The sequence below is a fragment of the Rousettus aegyptiacus genome, unplaced genomic scaffold (assembly GCF_014176215.1).
Source record: "Rousettus aegyptiacus isolate mRouAeg1 unplaced genomic scaffold, mRouAeg1.p scaffold_m13_p_7, whole genome shotgun sequence".
Classification (NCBI taxonomy): domain Eukaryota; kingdom Metazoa; phylum Chordata; class Mammalia; order Chiroptera; family Pteropodidae; genus Rousettus; species Rousettus aegyptiacus.
In genome coordinates, this window is record NW_023416310.1 from 95500767 (window position 1) to 95523063 (window position 22297).

At 40.6% G+C, this 22297-nt stretch overlaps 1 long non-coding RNA gene across 3 annotated transcripts in view; it reads right to left on the bottom strand.

Moving 5' to 3' along the window:
• Nucleotides 1–22297, bottom strand: part of LOC107500882 — a 273634-nt gene that overhangs the window by 122620 nt on the left and 128717 nt on the right. For all 3 annotated transcript variants that reach the window (XR_004952060.1, XR_004952059.1, XR_004952061.1), the window contains one exon: nucleotides 14624–14797. This is a non-coding gene — a long non-coding RNA (uncharacterized LOC107500882). The remainder of the gene's footprint in view (nucleotides 1–14623; nucleotides 14798–22297) is intronic.

Genomic DNA, 22297 nt, shown 5'->3' on the forward strand with positions numbered 1-22297 from the left:
CTTTATACTACAGGTTTTTATAGATGTTAGATATTAATAAACCCCAGAATACAATGCTATTATTTTTCTTTTAAACACTAACATGTGTTTCAAAGAAATTAGAAGGGAAATGATCTTTCCTATTTACATATCCAGTTATCCAGTACTCTTCATCCCTTCCTGGAGATCTAGATTTCCCTCTGGTAACATTTCCTTTTGGCCTGAAGAACATCCTCTAGCATTGCTGTGGTATAGTCACCGGCAATGAATTCTTAGTTTTTGCTTATTTTGAAAATGTCCCCTCCCTGTCTCCATTTCTCAATGGTATTTTTGCTGTATATACAGTTCTGGGTAGATTTTTTTGGGGGGGGGGTGGTTCTTTCAACACTTGAAGTTATCGTTCCACTGTTTTCAGGCTTCTGAAGATTAGTCATTCATATCACATCCCTCTGGCTGCTTTCCAGATTTACTCTTCATCTTTGATTTTCTGCTGATTTATTATACTCTGCCTGGGTGTAGTTTTCTTTATATTTATTCCACTTTGGGCTCACTGGGTTTCATAAATTATTAATTGTATGACTTTAAATATGGCATATTTTCAGCCATTATTTCTTCAAATATTTTTCTGTTCCATTTTCTTTCCTCTACTTCCAGGACTCAAATTAAACCTGTTAGACCTTTAATATTGTTCACAGATCCGCATGACACTGTTCATTTTAAAATACCTTTTTTCCAATCTGTTCTTCAGCTTGGATGATTTCTAGTGATCTTCAAGCGTATTAACTTTTTTGTTGTTATTGTTGTTATCTCCAATCTTCTATTAAGCTTATCTGGTGAATTTTTCTAGATTCTGTATTTTTCAGAATGTCCATTTGGTTCTTTTCATAGTTTCTGTTTTTCTGCTGAGATATCCATTTGTTCATTCATTGGGAGACTATCTTCCTTTGTGTACTTATAAAGTACGTGATGGGTATGCAAAGATTGCATTTGTTTGACTATAAGTCATACTATCCTGTTTTTCATATGTCTGGTAATTTTGTATTATGTCCTGGACAATGAGAAGAAATGTTACAGAGCCTCTGGACTGTAATATTTTTACAAGAAGTTTTTACTATTATTATGCTGTTGTAGTTTTAGCAGGCTAATTGACTTGACTGATTTGAAACTCCAAGTTCTGCAATGATGGCAGCTGATGGCTCTGCCGAGTTTGGTAAGCCTTACTCTGGACTGCTTGGAGTCTATCCTGTGCAAGCACAATTCAGAGATTTGCCAGAACTATGGACACCTCTTCTTTCCTTTATCCCATTTTTCAAGCATAGACCTTCTCCCAGCTGTGTCTGCTTTTGACCACTTGCCAGTCCTTCCAGTAGTTATTTGTCTATTTTTTTCCAGAGTTTACAGTTGTTGTGAGAGGGTTGGTCTGATAGGGGGTAGTTAGATATCACTGAAAGTAGTCCATTAATTTTTTTTTTTTAATGGGGGAATGACAAAAACATATTTAATTCTTAAAGAGATCATTTTGGCTGCTATGTTGAGGAATGAATGGTAGCAAGAATCAATAGTGGAAGCAAGGAAAACAGCTTCGAGGCCACTTTAATGGTCCAGGAAAGAGCTGGGTAGCTTGTACTAGGGTGGGAGCAGAAGAAATGAAGAGAAGCAGACAGATTCATGTGTAAAGGTAAAGTCAATAGGATTTGCTAAAGGATAATATGTGGTGGACGAAAGAAAGAGACAATACTAGGATGTCTCCAAGATTTGTAGCCTTAGCACCTGAGTAGATAATGGCATCTTTTAAAGAGATGGAGAAGATCCAAAAAGAAGCAGGTTGGGGGTGGGATATATTAAGACATATTAAGTTTGAGGTGCCTATTAGATATCGAAGAAGAATCAAGTAGGTGACTGGATATATGGAATGAAGTTCAAGGCATAGGTATAGATTTGGAGTCTTCAGTTTATACAAGGCACGTAACACAATGGGATTAGATAAACTTACTTGAATAAAGTGAGGATGAAGAGAGGTAGTCAGAGAAACATGCCCCACAACTTGCCAAAATTTAGAAGTTGAGCAGAGGAGAAGGGGCCAGAAAAAAGAGAAAGCAAAGAGGTATCCAGTCAGCTAGCAGAAAACTCCTGGAGGGAAAAAAGTGCTTTAAGAAGGAATGATGACACACCTGTTAGAATAGCTATTATCAAAAAGATAAGAAATAAGTGCTGGCGAGGATGTGGAGAAAAAGGAACCCTCATGAACTGTTGGTGGGAATATAAATTGGTAAAGCCACAACGGAAAACAGTAAGGAGGTTGCTCAAAAAGTTAGAAGCAGAACTATCATATGATCTTGCAATTCCACTTCTGGGTATTTATCTGAAAAAAGAAGAAAAAAAACATTAATTCAAAAAGATATCTGCACCCTCTTGGTCACTGCAGCATTATTTACGATAGCCAAATTATGGAAACAACCTAAGTGTCCATCAATGGATGAATAAATAACAAAAATGTGGTGTGTACACACACAATGGAATATTATTTGGGAATAAAAAGAATGAAATGTTACCATTTGTGACAACACAGATGGACCTCAAGAACATTATGCTAAGTGAAATAAGTAAGAAAAGACAAATACTGTAAGATATCATTTATATGTGGAATCTATAAAAAAATATATGAGCTCATAGATACAGAAAATAGATTGGCGTTTGCCAGAAGTTGGCACTGAAGGGTGGGCAAAATGGGTGAAAGGAGTCAAATGGTATAAACTCCCATTTACATAATAAATCACGGAGATGTAATGTACAGCATGGTGACTATAGTTAGTATTATAATACTGCATATTTGAAAGTTACTAAGAGAGCAGATCTTAAAAGTTCCCATCACAAGAAAAGATTTTTGTAGCTATGTATGGTGGCGGATGTTAACTAGACCTATTGTGGTGATCATTTTGCAATATATACAAATATCGAATCATTATGTTGTACACCTAAAGCTAACATAATGTGATATGTCAATTAAACCTCAATTTAAAAAAAAAGATGGAATAATGAGCTTAATGCTACCATGAATTTGAGGAAAATGAAGACAGAGAACATACTTTAGATTTAGCAGTGTGAGAGGGTATCAATAAAAAAAAAAAAAAAATGCCTGAAGCCCACGTGGAGAGGGATGAAGAGAAAACTGAAGGAAAGTGGGATCAAAATGGTGATTATGGAGAATATTAGTATAAGTCACACTGTGAATGGAAAAGAAATAGGGCTGAAGGAGAATGTGGGTCATGGAAAGTTTTTATTTTAATGTAATATTTGAGTTATAAGAATATGTTTGTCTACAGATAAGGAAAATCCACCTGTCTTTATTATGGGAGCATAGCTGTATTCAAATGTAGCCTGCTTATTCTTGGCTTCCCTTTTCCTCCTTTACATGTTCCCAAAGAGAAGGGGAAGACACATTTCACTGTCTTTAATTCACATAAGAACTGGTTAACTATGTAGTATATCAATGGGAACAAAATCCCACTGTTATTTGATTATCAATAGGTATGTTATGGTCATTGATTTAAACAGTTCTACACTGAACAGCCTGTTTAAAATTTTAACCCTTTATATATGTACAAAAACTCCTGTATGATAAGATTATTTTTTCTGAGTGAGATGGTCAGTCAATCCTTTTAATGAGTTGTATATGCCTTCCCTATCATCTCAAGAGGAACAATACAGTACAATGATAAGAGTAGAGACTTTGGCATCACTCAGACTTTGGTATCATTTAAGTTCTGGTTCCTAATGCTGTATCTACTTTTAAAATAATAAATTCGATCACTAGTCAAATATTTGTGTGTCTTCTAGACGTCATTAATTTATCTGGCTTTCCATTCTTGTACTCAGTGATTGCTCTGTACATATAACTGTAAGTAATATATACTGGAACCACTTTAAAATCTACCTCAGCATTGGAAATTGTGCAGGGGATTTGAGCCCTGCATACAACATTTGCATTGCAGATATGAATACAGTCCATACTTCCAAGGGTTTCCTGCCACAAGGGATCACTAAATTGCATAAGCAGGTGTCCGTGCAAAGTCTAAGAGGTTAATAATGAACAACTCTATTTTATCTGTGGCTAGGGAGGTGGACTCAGCGTTGTCAACACCAGGCAAGCACACAGCAAATCATTTCCGAAGAGAGATCCAGAGAGATAAATAAGTCAGAGAGAAATGCACCTGTTAGAAAGATTACCCTTTTCCTGGGATTTCCTACTGATTTCCCAACAATCGATCATATTTGTCTACGTGAGTCACTCTTTTCCTCTCTGTCTTACTTATCTAAGCCAATAACACTCAGGACAAACACAAAAGTTATATTTCCCCATGAAATCTATAAAAAGATAAGGCACCCTTAGTATGAATAGAAAAGATCAGATTTTCCATCTAAAGTCAAAGGAAAAGCTCTGAGTATGATAACGTTGGGTGTCTAGAAATTATATTAAGTCATGTATTCAAAGATTAGATTTTCCATTGTTCTCATTTTGAGGTCTGGAAGTTGCCTGAAAATGAAGCAATGTAGATAATAGATATTACCTAGTGGTTCGCATACATTTGGCATCCTATCCTGACAATCAAAATCATCATAGTATCAAACTAATACTACACTTCAGAGTAAAAAAGAGAAAATAGTGCCTCTCTTACAAGTACAAAATAAACAATGCAGGTAAGGCTTTGAGTGTTCATCTGGTTTTACACTCCGTCCCAGGAAATGGAGCTCCTGTAGTCTGGTATTAAGAAACGTTCCTTTTCTCGCTTCTTTAACATTTGAAACGAGCAGACAAGGCTTTGTTACCACCAGCAACTCATCCACATTACCCTTCACACACATACATGCCAGTATGAGAAACTCAATCTTCCTGCTTCTAAAACATGAAAGGCTGCCTTGGCCCGATGGTGCCGAGGAGTCTAGGTATCCCAAGAAAGGGCTTAGATCATAGGCCACCCAGCCCCTCCCCTGGGAAGGGCCTGCTGACAGCAGCAATGGAAACCACCACCAAGGGTAGATACTTGTGGGTGAATTATTATTTTAAATTGTCTCCCAGATTGTAAAACACCTCCCAGGTCTCTAATGAGAGTGAACAGCATAGATTCTGCAAGAAACAGCAAAATTGCAAAGAGAGGAGTTAATAGCATGAAAAATATGCATGATGGTCAAATTGAGCAGAAAATCAGCATGTGTTATGGATCTCTACCCTCTCTGCCTCTCTGACTCTGAGTCCTAGCAGTTCTCTCTCTCTCTCTCTCTCTCTCTCTCTCTCTCTCTTTCTCCCACCCCCCGCCTCCTCTTTCTTTCTTTCTCTTTCTTTCTTTCTTTCTTTCCTTAACCAGCCTAACAAATATTATCTGGCTACCACAGGAGAATTAAAGTTACTACAACAATTACAGAAGATTGAGGTTTGGAGAGAGTTAGAGCCCTTTAATAGATGACTGTAAGAATGTGTGTACATAAAAGAGAGAAAAGGTAATATTTGACCCCTGGAAAATGTGAAGCATGGAGAAGAGAAAACTAAACTTCCTGGTATTAATGGCAGTTTAATACCTGCATTAAACTCACCTGGGGCATTTGTTTAAAATATAGATTTCTCGACTCCCGCTCTCATAGATTCTAACTTAGTAATCTGAAGTGGGTCCTAGAAATCTACATTTTCCATACATACCCTAATGATTTTTAGTACACTAGAGTTTGAGAGTCACTAGCACAGAATATGGGAAGACCTATGATAGGGCTAAGCCTTCTGCAATAAAACTTCATCCTCACTTTCAAATAGGCAAGGTTATTGCACAGCGCATATTAAGGATACATACATAATATAGGTGAGATTATTCAAAACGTGGGGCCAAGACAACTGACCATCCATATGAAAAAATAAAAACTCAATTCCTACCTCACACCATACACAAAATTAATTCTGGGTGAATGAAAAATCTAAATGTGAAAAATCAGCTATCCTTTATTTTATGGTAGGAAAAGATTTTTTTGAACAAGCTACAAAAAGTACAAACTATAAAAGAATGACATCAATTTGGCTACATAAAAATTTTAAATTCTTTATATAAAAGACCTGAAATATAATTTGCTGCAGAATCTATGCTGTTCACTCTGGCTGAAGATCTGGAAGATGTTTTACAATCCAGAAGATAATTAAAAATAATAATAAAAAATAGGAGAAGATATTTGGAACACTCAGATCTGAAAGAAGATTGTTACCCATTCTTAAGGAAAAACTCCTACAAATTAGTAGGAAATAGATAACCTAATATAGAAATGTACAAAGGATATAGACAGGCAATTTCACTGGAAAGAAAACCAAAATGGCCAATAAACAAATGAAAAGATGCTCAGTGTCACTAACAATCCAGCAAATGCAAGCATTCAGAAAATTAGATATCATTTTCATATATGGCATATTGGAAAAAAATTTAAACTGCGATATATTAAATGTTTATGAGAAAATTAAGAAAGGACAGCTCTTATACCTTGCTAATGGTAATATAAATTCACTTAATCAGTTTGGAAAGCAAATTCTTAATCTCTAGTTAATTTAAAAATATATATAACCTTATGATTCATTGATTCTACTTCTAGACACATAACAAAGAATATATCACCTATGCACAAGGAAATGTATATAAGGATGACCATTTGGGCACTGTTTATAATTACATGTAAAAACTGGAACATAAAGAAAGAAAATATTTCCTTAAAGGCCAAAATATCCATCAAAAGAGTATTGAATAAACAAACTATGTTATATTGATATAGATTATAAGCAGCAGTTAAACTGAAGTGGGTCTTTTGAATTAACAGAGATAAATCTGCATAACATAATGACACAATGAAAGTATATTTCCAAAGGCTATGTACAGAATAATGCCAGTTAAGTAAATTATTAACATACAAAGATTATTACACATTAATACCTGAACGATTAGATATAATGAACAGCATAGAGCATGCACGCGAATGATGCCCATCAACTTTCAGTTAACGGTTTCTTCTGGGCAAAGAGAGGAAGCACTTTAGCTGTAATGTTTCGTGTCTTAAAAAAATAATGATCTGAAGTGAATACAACAAAATGTTAACACGTGTTAATCTGAGTGGCGAGTAAATGGATGTCTGTTATATTCTTTGTGTAGGCTGAAATAGTTCATAATTACAAGAAAAAATAAAAAACAAAACCCAAATCAACCACAATGACGTTACTAGGTTAGGTAAGACCGGCACAGTCCATTACAGTCCTGTGATGCATGGAAAGAGGCCAAGGTCACGGGTCTTGTCAAAGATACATGGTGGGAAACAGAAATAAAAAATATTTTTCACAAGGTCTAATTTCTATAGAATTCGGTTTAAGCAAAATAAGAGAAGTAGTATTTATTCATGGATGGAGGAAAGGAGATGCTCATAACGATACATGTGAAATGCTGTCATGAAACCAAGTGTTTTTAGCAGATAGGAGATAATGTGATCATACTTTCTCTTACTAAGTATCTGTTATGAAAATAGCACCAAAGAAACCAAAGATATCTGGATACCTAGTTAGTGTGAAATCCAGAAAACTATGGGAAACTTTGTGATACCCTGAAAAAAAAACACCACATTTGGTCAGGCCATATACTGTCAGAGATTGGTCTGAGACCAGAGGGCTTCATCTTTTCCTAGGCAGGAAGAGCTGCTAAGTTAATGAGCATGTCTCCTTTTCTGGACATTTTTGAGAATGAGCAATGATCATGATCTAGTGAAACGCTGCTTGGGAAAAAGGAATTCTGGATCAGAACCTAGTATATGGTAGATGCTGGGTGAGCAGTTATTGACCTTACAAAACTACCTTGATGAATAGAGGACAGGCGAGGCACCTGGATGAAGTTATGTGACACAATTCTGGTGAAATTCTATCACGACAGACCATATATAGTTTTACTTTCTCTTTCCTGTTTTACTTCTATTTTTATCCCCAATTTCCTCCACTTTCCTATTACCCTCTACCTTTGTTTTTGTTACCCTGGCCCCAAGAGTTACTGTCTAAGGATGTCCCCAAGTCTGTCACTTGCTGATGGAGGGATTTGTGCTTTGAAAAGCACTGTAGTCAGAAAGGTCTTTCACTTTGTAAACAAACTTGTCAGTATCATCCCAACAGTCCCACTCTGATGCAGGTATCTGGAGGCCGACTCCATCAGGGGAAGCTTATCTCCCACCCCTTGTCCCCAGGAATGAATATTTATTAGTCAAAGCCAAATACGGTAGGATCCCTCTTGCCGGTGACTATTTTAGGAATGAGCATTGTTGCAATTCTGGACAATGAGGCAGGAGGGGAAGTCTGCTGAGAAACTCATTTTGTCCCTAAAAATGAAAAAAGAGACAGCAGTGTTCCTGTTTTTCAAACTGATTACATGAGATGATACCCTTAGCCACTGTAGCCATCCTATGACATGAGGCCAAACGAAGACTGGCAGAATGGAAAGAGACAGAAGGAACTCGAATCTTCGATACTATCATTAACCAATCCTGACACAGCCCTACCCTAGGATTTCCTATTAAATGAGCTACTAAAATGTCCTAGACATTTAAGCTACTTTTAACTGGGTTTTCAGTCTCTTACAGAAGAAACTTTCCTAACAGCTACCTCTAACCCAAAACAATGATTACCAGATTCCATTAGATGAGCTCTTAGCCCAAAACGTCTTCATGGAAACAGTCCATATCTTTTCAAATTGGGGCCACTGAGCCAAGAGAAATTTGTTACTTGAGGATTTCCTCCTCTCCGGGGCAGTATTTTAGAAAGCCCACAATTTTGGTAAGCATTCATTCCCTCAGCAAATATTTGAGTACCAGCTGTAAGTCAGGAACTGTCTTAGAAGGTGGAGATTAGAGTGGGGAACGGGATCGATACAGTCACTGTTCTCATTGTGTTTACCATTGAGGGTGAGGGGGCAACAATGATAAATAAGTAAACAAATAAGAGGACTTCAGATAGTGATAAGTGTCATGTAGGAAAGGATCACAGAAGGCTGGGATCAAGAGTGACTGCTGGGGTGCAGGACCATTTCCGGACAAAGTAGTGGTACAGATCTTTCTGAGAAAGTGACATTTCAGTGCAAATCAGAGAAGGGGCCAGCACGTAGGGATCTGGTGAAAGAATTTCCCAAGCAGAGAGAAGGATCATGTGCAAAGACCCTGGGGAGGAAATGAGCTCTTTAGGAACAGAAAGAGCGTGTGAATGGCTGGAAAGGCATGAAAGATGCAGAGATAGACAAGGTCAGAGAAATCCACAGCAACCAGGTCAGGAAGGGCCTGGAAGACGGGTGGCAAGGAGTCTGAATGTTACTTACTCAAAGTGCACAGAAAAGCCATTGGTGCATTTGCAGGGAGGGCATGACAACCTGTGATCCAACTGCAGTCTGCCTTCTGGTTCAAAAACTCAAAGAGACCATTTGCTCTCTTTCTCAGCAGGGCAGAGCCTTAAACAGGGACTCACAATGCACTGGGATACAGCCTGAACCCCGGGAGCCATAGAAGGGAGCTGGCTACACTGAGACTCTTGCTTTGGTCCTGTCCCCACTCTGCCCATTTGGGAGGCTGGCATGAAGGAGATGTGGAACCTGACATATTAAATAGTTATCCTCCCCCTCCCAAAAATTGCCTGTTCTTCAAGTTCTCTGCCCTGTTGGAAGCCTCATAACAAACAGCAAAACTTTCTTAAAAGGAGAAAAAAAAAAAGTAGGTCAGGACTCTTCTGCCTGGTAGCGCACTGAGCACTGGGCAAACTCCAAAAGCACCCGCTCCACTTGGAGGTCTCTTTTGGGCTACTTGAGTGATGTCAGTACTAAGAGCTTCTGAAAGCAGTATGGTTTCTGAACCTGACCTCACCCGTGGTTTTCCTGGTAACTTTTTAAAACCATTACTTCCTGCCCTGTGCTTTATTTATCCCACATGTTTATTTTCTATACAGTCTATTCCGAAACAGAGCTCTGTGTGAGTTTCCAGGTCACCATGTCCCATCGGGGCAAACTCAACAGATGTGGGATAAGCTGGAAGATAAAACAGGCCAGCGCCACTGCTGCTGAGCACAGGCTGCCACTGCTGTGCCGGGTTCCCGTGCTGGGGCCAGCCAGGGAAAGTCAGCGTCTGTGATGTGTGCAAATCAGTCTTCCTTCTCCGAAGGACATCCTGTGGGTGAGGCCGGTTCCCCTAACCCCCACCCCCAAGAGTGTCCTTGCTAACATGTTCAACATGAGCATGGAGGTCAAAGAGACGTCCACGGATTCCTGAGAAGCCTGCTTTAATTTCTTTTTTCTTCTGAGGGCACCAGCAATTTCCTTCCATTTAATTCGTTCTTTGGGTCTCCTGGCACGGTCCGCTGTTGTCACGGCAACGGGGACCAGCAATGCTGCTCTCTGAGGTTAATACACCCTGTGGCCCACTGCCCACGGCTGAGGCCTCGTCTCCAACAGCCATGCCTGCACCGGGCCAGGACGCTGCCCGCGCCCTGCCCCCAGCAGCCTGGCACCACCGCAAGACCAAGAGCCGACCAGAGTTTCAGACAAGATTGATGCCCCTTGCTTCTCTACCAGATCCCAACAGACTAAAAAAAAAACAAGAACAACAACAAAAAAAAGCTCCCTAGAAAACCAAACCCCAAACCTTTGAACTCAGTTTTGCTAAAACTAAAATTGATCTTTCATGCTTCTGAAACCGCAAGCAGACATTTGGTTTTGGCTGTGGGCTGTTTTCTGTGGTGTTTCCTTTTCTGCCTGGGAAGTTCATTCTTCAGCATCTTGCTCGGGTGGCTCAGTATGAGAAGGCTTGCATCTATGATGGTGGTGGTGATGGAAATCCTATTCATAAAAACTACTGGGATGTCAGCGCAATCAAGGGAAAGGTCTTTCCTGTGCTCTTTATCCTTCAATATTATTTATTACTGCATTCCTGTACCTAGAACAGGGCAGCTGGCACAGCAGGCCATCAACACAGGTTTGTTAAATTAATAAGCAACTGACATTCACTGAGTTCTTACTGTGTGCCAGACACTGTAGCACCTTATATACGCTTGTCTCGACTTTTATCATAGAATTGTTGTGAGGTGAAAAAAAGCACATACTTCATTCTGAGTACATGCAAGGCACTGCTCCAAGCACTTTCCAAATTTGTTGACTCAGTTGACCCTCATGATAATGCTGAAGTGGGTTGAATGGTGGCCCTTAAAAAGACATGGCCATGGCCTAACCCCCAGAACATATGAATGTGACCTTACTTGGAAAAGGGGTCTTTGCAGATTTAAGTGAAGGGTCTTGAGATGAAATCATCTTGAATTATCCAAACAGGTCCTAAATCCAGTGATAAGTGTCTTCACAGAAATCAGAAGGAGAGAAGACACAGAGAAGGGAAGCCATGTGAAGACAAAGGGAGAGCCTGGAATGATGCAGCCACAAACCAAGAAAGGCCTGGAGCCACCAGAAGTTTTAAGAGGCCAGGAAGGATTCTCTCCTGGAGCCTTGGGAAGGGCCACAGACCTCCAACAGCTTGATTTTGGACTTCTGGCCTCCAGAACTGTGAGAGAAGAAATTTCTGTCTTTTTAAGCCACCAAGGTTGTGGTAATTTGTCATGGCAGCCCTAGGAAATGAATACAATGCCTATTTATTTTCTCAGATATAAAAATTTAGCACAGATGATGAAGTGGCTTGCCCAAGTTCACATGGTGAGTAAGCAACAGAACTGGAATTTGACAGTCTGCCATGAAGTGCTTGCTCTTAACCATTACATTCATCTCTGAAATATATTTATTGACTATCTACTATTTCATGTGTGTTAAATGCTGGGGATACAGCTATAAACAAAAGAGACACCATTCCTTATGAAGATTATATAGGAAATGAGATTCAGAGAGGATGAGCAAAGTCCCTAGTCAGTAGGGGTTCCTTCAGGCTGGCCTGTGACTGGGGAGCCAGCTGGTCTACCATGAAGCAGAGGCAGAGACCCTTTTCTCTCTCTGCCATCAGGCTGGTGCAGCCTCTGGGGAAGACACCTTGGGGAGCTGGTTTCCATCAGCATTGCCCCTCCAGATTGCAAGCAGGCTAAGAAATTTTGACTTAACTCTTTCAGCACCAAGGTCAGGTCTGTTCCTAGGTTTGCAACAGAATAATCGGAATTCCACCTGGAGAACAAAATTACTTATTAAGTGAAACCAGACGTCATTCCCCAGGTCCAAGGGTAGAAGCTTTGAGTGGTGCATCTGCACTTTCAATGAAGCAGAGATGTTGTGTCCTGGGGCTTCCGACACCTAAAGACAAACATATTTGAGAGGATAAAGGTGCCAGAAAGGTCGGAAATGTGTTTTTAAAATTTTTTCCTCATTGGAGAAAAAAAAAATGAAAAAAGGAAAGAAAAAGGTAGGCTAGCTTAAATAAAATGTGGTTAAATTTTCTTTTTTGAATTGAATTTAACTAGATCAATTACAAAAGCTAAGAAAACGAAGGAAACAGAATGAGGGGAATAAAAGAAAGAAAAAGGGTAAAATAGAAAAAGCAGAAAGAGATACGAAATGGGAAAATCCATTCATAAAGGAGAAAGAAAAAATATGAAGATGACGTGGCAAGGGGGATGGCAATAGAAGACAAGAGGGAAAATCAAAGAGAGAGACTAAAATCAAGACGGGTAACCAGAGAAAAAGTAGGGAAGAAAAATGATTATTTTCTGTGTCCGTTTTGCAAATGACCCTCCACCTGGGGCTCTGCCCATCCCCTCCCTTACCATTGCTCAGGAGACTCTCTATCAGTCTATTGAAGAGGCAGGAGGCTATCAGTTTACAAGAAGAGAGGAAGCAGAGGAAGAGGAAAGAAAGCAGACAAATTAGTAAATGAGGAAGCCAATTATCCAGTGCACCATACTTCAAGCTGTCAGTAGGCTGCTATTCCTCAGGCACCTTTGAGCAAAGTGGGACTTAGAACTCTAGAGTTTGCTGCCATCTGGCCTTTCCAATAAGATAATCTACAGAGACTTCCCCCAACCACATCCACTTGCCAGCATCCTGAATGATATCGTTCCAAATCAGAGACCACTATTACAGCACCACTGGATCACAGGATCACAAAAGCAGAAGAGGCCTCCAGATAAACCAGCTCAGGAGCCATTTCAGGTTCCTATTTGGACAATCGGCAGGGCTGAATAGGAGCCTTCTGCTGACTTCTCCGATGGTAACAGACATAAATAACCCAAAGCAACAGACTTTCACTTGGGTCAAGAAGTCAAGGACGGTGCAGGGAAAAAAGTTCTTTTGTGACTGCCAAAGGCTAGTAGTACATGGAAGGCAGTTCAGCACACAGCTACCTTAATTGTCAGAGAATTTTTTATTTTCACAGAAAACCCTTACGAATGTCAATGTAGAACAAGGTAAATACCACCTCATCTAGCCTCATCTAGAGGCCCCCATACAATTTGATGTGGGGAAGGGAGAGCAGAGAAATATCAGACAAGGGGATCAAGATGTCTGGACAAGAATCCTGTAAGTCACCCACAGGTTTCACTTTGCAAGAAAGACAAGTTTCGGAGAAGAGCTGGGGCACAGGGCAAACAGCAGCAGACGGTTATATAACATCTCCATCTTAAGCAAGCAGCCAGACATGCTCCAGCAGTGGAGACTTCCACAAAGTGTAAATTTATGATACATTATATTGTCTCGTTCCCTTAATAAAGTTGAGCAACATGGTTAGGATGAAGGAAAGCAAAGAACCTCAAGGGGGAAAAAAAAGTCAGGTGCTCAGTGATAAGGCTGTCAGCGGGATAGAAGATGCTGACCTCTCAGTGATTACTACGCCCTTAAGCTCCTCAGAAAGCAGAAACGGGACATCAGCTCGCCATCGGGCTGCATAATTCTATAAACGACTCTCCTTCTCCACAGAGCGTGATGACTATAACTCTGGAAAACATTTATAGAGACTGATACACCCACTCTCATGCTCTACAAGGTAAGACTATGAGTCACATTCACAGTTTCTATAACAACGTTTCTCAGCGTGAGGCCTGTGGACAACCTGAGTCAAAATCACCAGGGGGACTTGCTGAGTTTATAGATTGCTGAATCAAAATTTCTTGGGGGTGGGGCTCAGGAATCTATATTTTTAAACTAGTCCTGCTGGGGAGTCTTAAGCACTCTCAAGTTTGAAAACCATTGTTCTATCACATGCTATCTATGGAACCCTTCCTTCTTTCCTTCTCTCCCTCCATTTCATTGATCCTTTCCTTCTTTCTTCTCCACCTCCTTCCATCTGCCCATCACAACCTTCACAGGAGACACTGTGTTTAATGCTAAAGGGATATAAAACACAGCTCACACTGGAAATGGCTCCATTAAGGATGCATTCGCAAGGTAAAGGTGTTCCTGGAGCTCTGCTCTAAAAGCTCGTATCGATCCATGGGAAGATCAGTTGGGCTCCCTTGTTTGAAATGTAAGACTTCCAAAATATAAATATTTTTGAGAAAATTAACACACTGACAATCACAAGGAAAATCTAGTCACTTTCATAGGCAATCTATTTAGGGAAGACATATGTTAACACACTTTTATCAGATTTACCAATTTGCTCCATACATTAACTGCTGACAGGAGAGACCTACCATGGAGACCAGGGACTTCTTAAACATGAGCAGGAGTTTCTCCCGTGCCTGCCGTTATTCACTCAAAGACGATGACAAGAAGAGTGTGGCAGAAATGGCTGTAGGGAACCGATTCTGGAGATGGTCGTGAGTCACTTTTGTGCATCCTCAATTCTCACCACCACAGCATATTCCCTGTGAAGAGAAATACAATGGCTCTGAGTTACATTATAGCCCAATCCCTTGCTTCAGGCAATACAGACCAGGTATTCTGCTGCACTTGGAATAGGCCCTGATACACTTTACCAGTGCCTCAGTTAGCTGAGAAGCAATTTCCCTCTGAAGGGGGCTCATTCCTGAGATTTCCCAGTTGATCTCCACCTCTCTATATCATATCAGTCAGCCTCCAGCTGCCCTTTCCCGTTTTCCTCTGACTTTGCATGAGTTCAGGAGTCCACCACTGTCCCTTCCAAGTTCACGGTCTCTGTCTCTCTTTTGTACAACCGTGTCCTTGATCCTTCTCCACCCTCCTTCCCTGTATCTTTTCAACCACCAGAAGCTTTCAAATGGGAATAAAACAAACTCCTTGTCCAAGGTTTGCACATATTTTAATTCTACAAATAAACAGGGAAAAAGATCTCCAAGAATTCCATGCCAACCATAAAACCTGCTTGTGAGGAAAACCAGTTTCCTCTTAGACAAAGAAAAGGAAAAGCCAAGCACATGTGCGCACTGCGGAAGGTTCAGGAGATGGCGGCAGTGTGGTGGGAGCTCCGCCGATCCAACTTAAACAAGGAGGGAATGGACCAGAAGGAAACCCTGTCCGATAACTATTAAAAAATTCCATTGCTTGGTAATAAAAAACAACTTGTTTCCTGTGAGTTAGGAAGCTGTGCTTGCCATCCGTTGAGGTGTATAGCAAATCCACCTTGGGAAAGAATCTGCTGGCTCTACAGTCAAATGCTATCGTGTTTCTGCCCGTTTGGATTTTGGATAAAGCTACCTATCACGCTGGTTTTTGAAGCGTGTTCTATTCTGTGGGCCTGTTCTACTACCTCCTGGCTCTGCCTATAGATTGGGAAGTCAGATCAAGAAAAATCAAAACAAAAATCTCAAAAAGCTTGAAAACCACTAACATAACACAATGGTTTCCATGAGTTTCTTCAGGTGCTAGGGCCAAGACAGAAGACAAAAAATGGAAAAAAGGAAATCATTCAGCCTCAATACTGCTGTCGACCACATCAGGTTGGCTTGAAATCTAGCTACAGATTATGTTGGCTCTGGCAGTCACCAAACATTTGGGCCAGAGAAATGCTTTTTTCAGGGAGACACTTTCACCCTCTTTCCATTCTCTTAATTCATACAAAGTGATTTCTCAGAAAATTCTCAGCAGCGGATACACATAATAAGGAAACCCTCCGAAGAATGAGGCTCTGCATTTTTAACAACTCAGGCTAAATAGAGACCTCACAGGTCTTGAGTTCTGCGATCATTTTTAACTGCCTTCACTTGTCTCTGGTACCTACTGCCAATATAACATCAGCCTTCAGTAAACAGCCACTGTGAGGGTGGATTCTTGAATCGGTTTTATTGCACTGGACCCAGGAAGTTCCCTTAAAACCAGGATGTGCAGTTTTTCAGCAAGAACAAGGAGTCAGGGAGGGGTTTGATGAGTATTCTGCCCAATTTATAAAGGGACTTCTGAGTTTTTAGGAAATCTTGACTGTTATAGGTCTTGGCCTTGAAGCTTTTCAGGAAACAATCTAAAAGCATCAGCAGAAAGACGTGTTTGGGCTCATCACACGCAGGCATGTAAGCAGAGCCTGGCCGTGCATAACTGGCGGAGGAGAAAGTAGCAACTGTTTCACACCCGTACAGCTCCCAGCTCCCAACCTCTTCTTTCGGCTTCCTGTCTGGCCATTTCTCCAAAATTCCTAATATTGTTATCTTCATCATCCTTGTCCTTGTTTTTAAGCTTTTACTGTGTGCCTGGCACTAGGTTTTAATATACTTACAAGACAGATATGCTCACTATCAGCATTTAATAAACCTAGTGCTCAAAATTTTTACATGACAACCCAGGTGATAGCTGGTAAGTGATGTAGCCAGGACTCAAAGTCATGCTTTTAACTCCAAAGCCTGTGCACTTAACCAGCATATAGATAAAGTAGGTGTTAGCTCAATTTACCATGTATAGGTAGTACTGAGAAAAACATATGGAAAGGCTTGAAAACTCAACTTTCATATAAAGCCAAGCCAAACCAGATTCATTGGTTCAGAAATTTTTATTATAATTTTAGGGGATTTCAGTATATAAGGTGAGAAATTTGAGTATATAGAGTCATTGAATTAAAAAGAAAAAAAAAAGGAACCATTGATTTCTTTACGAAATAATACTGGGAAGCCTTCTCTTTGAAAGTTTCCAGGCCTGGAAAGGAATATGAAAGGCAAATTGATTAAAATATAAAAAGAATATTAAAGGAGAGCACTGAAACCCAAAGTTTTGTTCCAGTAAAATGAGTTATCTAAGAGATGTCTATCAAAGACAACTGAAGATGGGGAAACCCATCATAACATGACCTTTTGTGTCATCTTGAGGATTTTAAGAATCTGTAAGCAGTATTGCCAGATGTGATCATAGAAGAGTTTTCATTAATAGTAAAAAAAAAAAAAAAGTAAAATCTGCATTGATCCCACTCTTTCAAAATGCCAGTGAAAGGAAAATATCCTCATTGCCAATAACTGCTCTCCTCTGTCTCTTCAGCACCAAGCCCCCAGATCAGGAGTACAGAGTCTGCTGTACACAGAAATGAGGAGAAATGGCAACACACTCATTTGTTATCTACAGAGCTAAATTACAGAACGCTCTGAAGAATGAGGATGTCAGTGATGGGATTATTAGCTTGGTACACGAATAATTTGCAGACCTAATGCTGGGCAGCAGAGGACACCCAAGAAGTTAAGGCAGTCAGGTGGATGGTAGAAAATGTTGACGGGAGGTCACAATTTATATAGTCGTGTGTGTGTGCATGCGCGTGTGTACATACACATGCCTGTAAAGGCATATCAAGATCTATAAGGCTGCATACCAAATTGAAAACCTCAGGGCCCAGGATTTGGGCTAGCAGTTAAAGGAGACTTCAGTTTTACCTGAAATCTTCTTTGTTTATAAGAACAATGTATTTAAACATCATTTATGTAATTAGAAATAATTTTAAGATGTTTCAATAAATCAGATAGGTGTTTCCTAGCACCGGGATCCCTCCCCTTGAACACACATAAAAGAAACAAAATAGAGTAACTCTCCTCCTCCCCAGGAGCCAGGGGACGCAATGGCATCATGTCTCCAAACACTCACTCAACAAATATTTTCCAAGGGCCTACTATGTGCAAGGCCCAAAGCCTTGTTCTGTAAACTAGTCTCTTCTCTCAACACAGAGCCTCCTACTCTAGAGTTTTCTCATTTCCTAATACTTCTCATAACTTATCTCCTAACTGCAAGTTCTTTTCCACTGGGGTCTCCCAGACTCACGAGTTCTGGTTTCCAAACTCTCACCCTGAGCTTCAGCCCTCTCAGGGAGCCATGTTTCCAGGCATACAGCATTTTCTCAATAAATATTAACATAACCATTAGCCTCTGTCTACTTAATTAAATTTACTCCAACCCTGATCAGACAGGGAACATTCCCAGGTGTACGAAGGTGAGGAATGGAGAGTGGTATTCCCCACACACAGCCCCCAGGTCTCATGATAGAAAAATGCATAGTGAAACACAGGTCCGCATCTGAAAACGGCTTCCCACCACCTGCTATACACAGAAATGGTAGATTATTATTTTGAAGTTCGGGGTCTGCTGACCTCCCACCCAGTCCTCCATAGGTTCTGCCCTGGCTGCAGCTGGAGAGAAAGTAGACATCTGACACTAATAAGATTTAGTTCTCATCTCAGCTCTCTATCATTTCTGCCAATGAACACACTCCCCAGGCCAGGGCTCAGCTTCATTCTTCCTTGATTTTTTTAAAAAAGGCCTATGGACCTTGCACCTGGAGGTCAGTTGCTATTAACTTTTCTTTCTCCCGTCTACTGCCCAAACCAAAAACTGTTAAAAAAAAAAAAAAATCCCAAATGTTGTGGTGGTTTGGCAAGTTGCCGGTTTCTCTGGGAGAGAGAGAGAATTGTGGGTAAAGGGTTAAACATTAACACACTCCCCTGGAAGGTCTCTTCTACTCTGTTAATGGAACCCAAGTGCAAACCTTGGCAGGAACTGCACATTAGCTCATGACAGGTGTAGGTTTCATGCTGGTTGCTGCTGCATTTCCAGCAAAAAACAGAACATGGGGACCACTCCACGACACAGTAGGCTGGAACAGATTGCTTTGCAGAGATCTCTTCTGGCTGAAATAATTCCCTGTAACAACTTCCTTGACATGCTGTCAGGATGGCCTGTTTCCAAGGTAATGGCTGATGCATGGGGATATAATAGACATCATCTGTGGTCTTCCAGAGACCAAGTTGCCAGAACAACCCTGCTGCATTCTTCTAATAGAGTCATTCATCCATTCAGCAATGTTTACTAAATTGGGTTCCCTGTTACACGCTCCCTGCAGCCTCCAGCTCTTTACTCATCATATTGTTCACTTTTTACTATAAATCTGGAGTTGCAAACTCAAACATCTATGGGAGCCAGCTAGATAATATGAAATGACCAAAGCAGGCTAGTGGCAACCAGAGAGTCCCTTCCTGTCTAAAGGGAGAGACCACTTCTCAGTTCCGGTCAATGGTTTTAACTTCAGAATGCTTTTTCTGGAAGAGTTCTTTGCAGCTCTCTCCTGATGAAAAATAAGTTCATAAACAATATCCTTACATACTGTCAGTATGGTTGGTGTCGTGGGCCAAAGAATGTCCCTAAAATTCATGCCTACTTGGAATCTCAGAATGTGATTTTATTAGGAAATAGGCTTTGCAAATGTAACTAGTTAAATAAGGATGAAGTCATACTGGATTAGTGTGGGCCCTAAATCCAATGACTGGTGTCCTTAAAAAGGAGACGTACAACACAGCCATAAGAAGAGATGAAATACTGCCATTCGCAACAACATGGAGGGACCTCGAGACAATCATGCTAAGCGAAATAAGCCAGACAGACAAAGTTGAAAATCACGTGCCATCACTTATATGTGGGATAGAAACCTAAAAGCAACAAATGAACAGGACAGAGACTCATGGACATGGACTATAGACTAGAGGTTTCCATAGAGTAGGGGATGGGGGAAGCGGGGAGGTAAATGGGGTAAAGGGGGTCAAATATGTGGTGACGGAAAGAGATCTAACTATGGGAGGTGAACACACAGTGTAAACATATATATGCCTTACCATTAAAGTGTATAGCTGAAACTTACTAGATTTTGTCAACCAATGCCACCATAAAAAATTAATTAATTAAAATAAATTTTAAAAAAAGAGGAGACAGAGAGAAGAATGCTATGTGTAGATGGAGGCAGAGATTTGAGTAGTAATATATCTGTAGGTCAAGGGATGCCAAGAAATACCAAAGATTGTCGGCAACCACCAAAGGCTAGGAGAAAGGCATGGGACCGCCTGGCTGAAGATGGAAACCTATTAGATTTTTTTTCCCTTTTGCTTATAAAATAGCAAAATCTTTCAATGAAAGAAAACAAAAGCAAACATCTTTGTGGCCCTCTGTGCTACATGATCTCTCATCCTAACTACCATGACTCCAAACCTATCCTGACTCCTTTTAATCTGCTCTTCACATTGTAGCCAGAGGGATCTTTGGAAAATTCAGATTGGATGATAGCACCCATCTCTCCCTGAAATCCCTTAATTATATCCCATTGTTCTTCCAATGATCTAAAGACTAAATCCTTCCCTGCCAGGCTCTGCAGGCTCTGGCCCCTGCTCCCTCTTGCTCTCTGCCTTACAGTTTCACTGGCTTCTAGTGCCTTCTGCTCCCTTTGTCCTCTTTGACCTCAGGACCTTTGCACACACTGGTCTCTCTGCCACAAACATCTTCATCTCCCCACAACATACACAGACAGACGTGTACACACACAGACTCACACAAAGACATACTCCTTTCACCTAAGTAATGCTTACACTTCCTTCGGCTGTCAGGTGGGTCATTACCTCCTCAGGAAAACTTTTCCTGACCCCTCCCCACCATCCAAAGTCAGTAGAATCTCTTCTTCAGATACTCTCCTGATACTATGTCCCTTTCAAATTTAGCATCTCCTACTAAATGTGTGTAATCATCCAATTCATTCTGTCGCCCCCAGTAAACAGTAAGTGCCACCCCTTGTACCTACCACAGTGCCTGCCATACAGTGCAGCCTCACAGGAGGCAGTATACAGTGTTATACTCCCAGGGAATTTAAATGCTTGCTTTCCTCCTACTCCAAGTTAAACACTCTCTACAGCCTCTTTATTCTAGTAGCCCTTGGTTTGTACTCAGTTCTAGGTGTTTTAGACCAGTTAATTCACCTCATTGTATTTTCATTCCTCACTAGGAAAATGAGAATAAGGGTAGTACCCACCACAGAGTGACACTGTAAAGATGAAAAAGATGAAAAAGTTATTAGAGCGAACAGGGCACAGACATGCTCAGTCACATCATCTACAATTAGTATTAGATTTTGTTAACAAAGTACATGAATGTCCTTCTCTACACTAAAAAGTATAATATAATGAGAGCAGCTAATTCTTCCTAAGATGGAGATACTTAAACATGTTTGAAGGTTGAGGGAAAGCTTCACTGAAGAAGCGACAATTCAAGAGGTAAAAAAGAAAAAAATAAATTAAGTATAATTGATGAATCTAGTCCCCAAAAGCCACGGAAGGGAGAGAGAATAAAAGGCACAAGGGAGGTACCGTAGCTTGGGAGAGGAGAACTACTTCTTTGCAATGCCGACTCTGTTTACTAGGAAGCCTTCATTAAAAATGCCAGGTTGTCCACTGCATGGATTCACCTCTCATGTAAATGCCTTGCTCAGATGGGGCCAGACTCAAAAGTTTTACCTGTTGTTCTCAAATGGGGGCTATTCCCCGCCCCCCAAGACATTTGACCATGTCTGGAGACACTTCTGATCGTTATGATTTGGGTGGATGGCGGGGACTGGGAGGGGTGGGAAGCTGCTCGCATAATGAGTAGAGGCCCGAGACACTGCTACACATTCTGCGATGCACAGGACAGCCCCCTGCCCCCAACAAAGAAGTATCCACCCAAAACGTCAACAGTTCTAAGGCTAAGAAACATTTCAACATCCTGGGGTCCTGGACATATATTCACAGACATCATGTTACAGGCTTGGATAATTTAGTTTCTGTGACATTTCAGTTAGCTCTTCTTTCCAAAGAGGAGCCTTCGACAATAATCAATGTGCTTTAAAACTCTCTGTAGACCATAAAGCAGTCTGCCTTGATCCAAACTAAATTTTTCATCTCTTCCATCCTGGCCCTGAAATTCCCCGTTGTGGCCATTGTCCTTCAGAAGGGACCACAGAGCCTCAAGGAACTTTAAGCTATTCAGTGTATGCAGGAAATTTGTGGTTAATCACTTCAACCTGCTTTATTTTAACAGAGATTGTCTGAGACCTGTTTATTGTTCTGCTGCTTGGCTACTCTGGAGTTATCTATGACCAAAGTCTTACATTTATTTGTAGAGTAGAAGAAGGTATA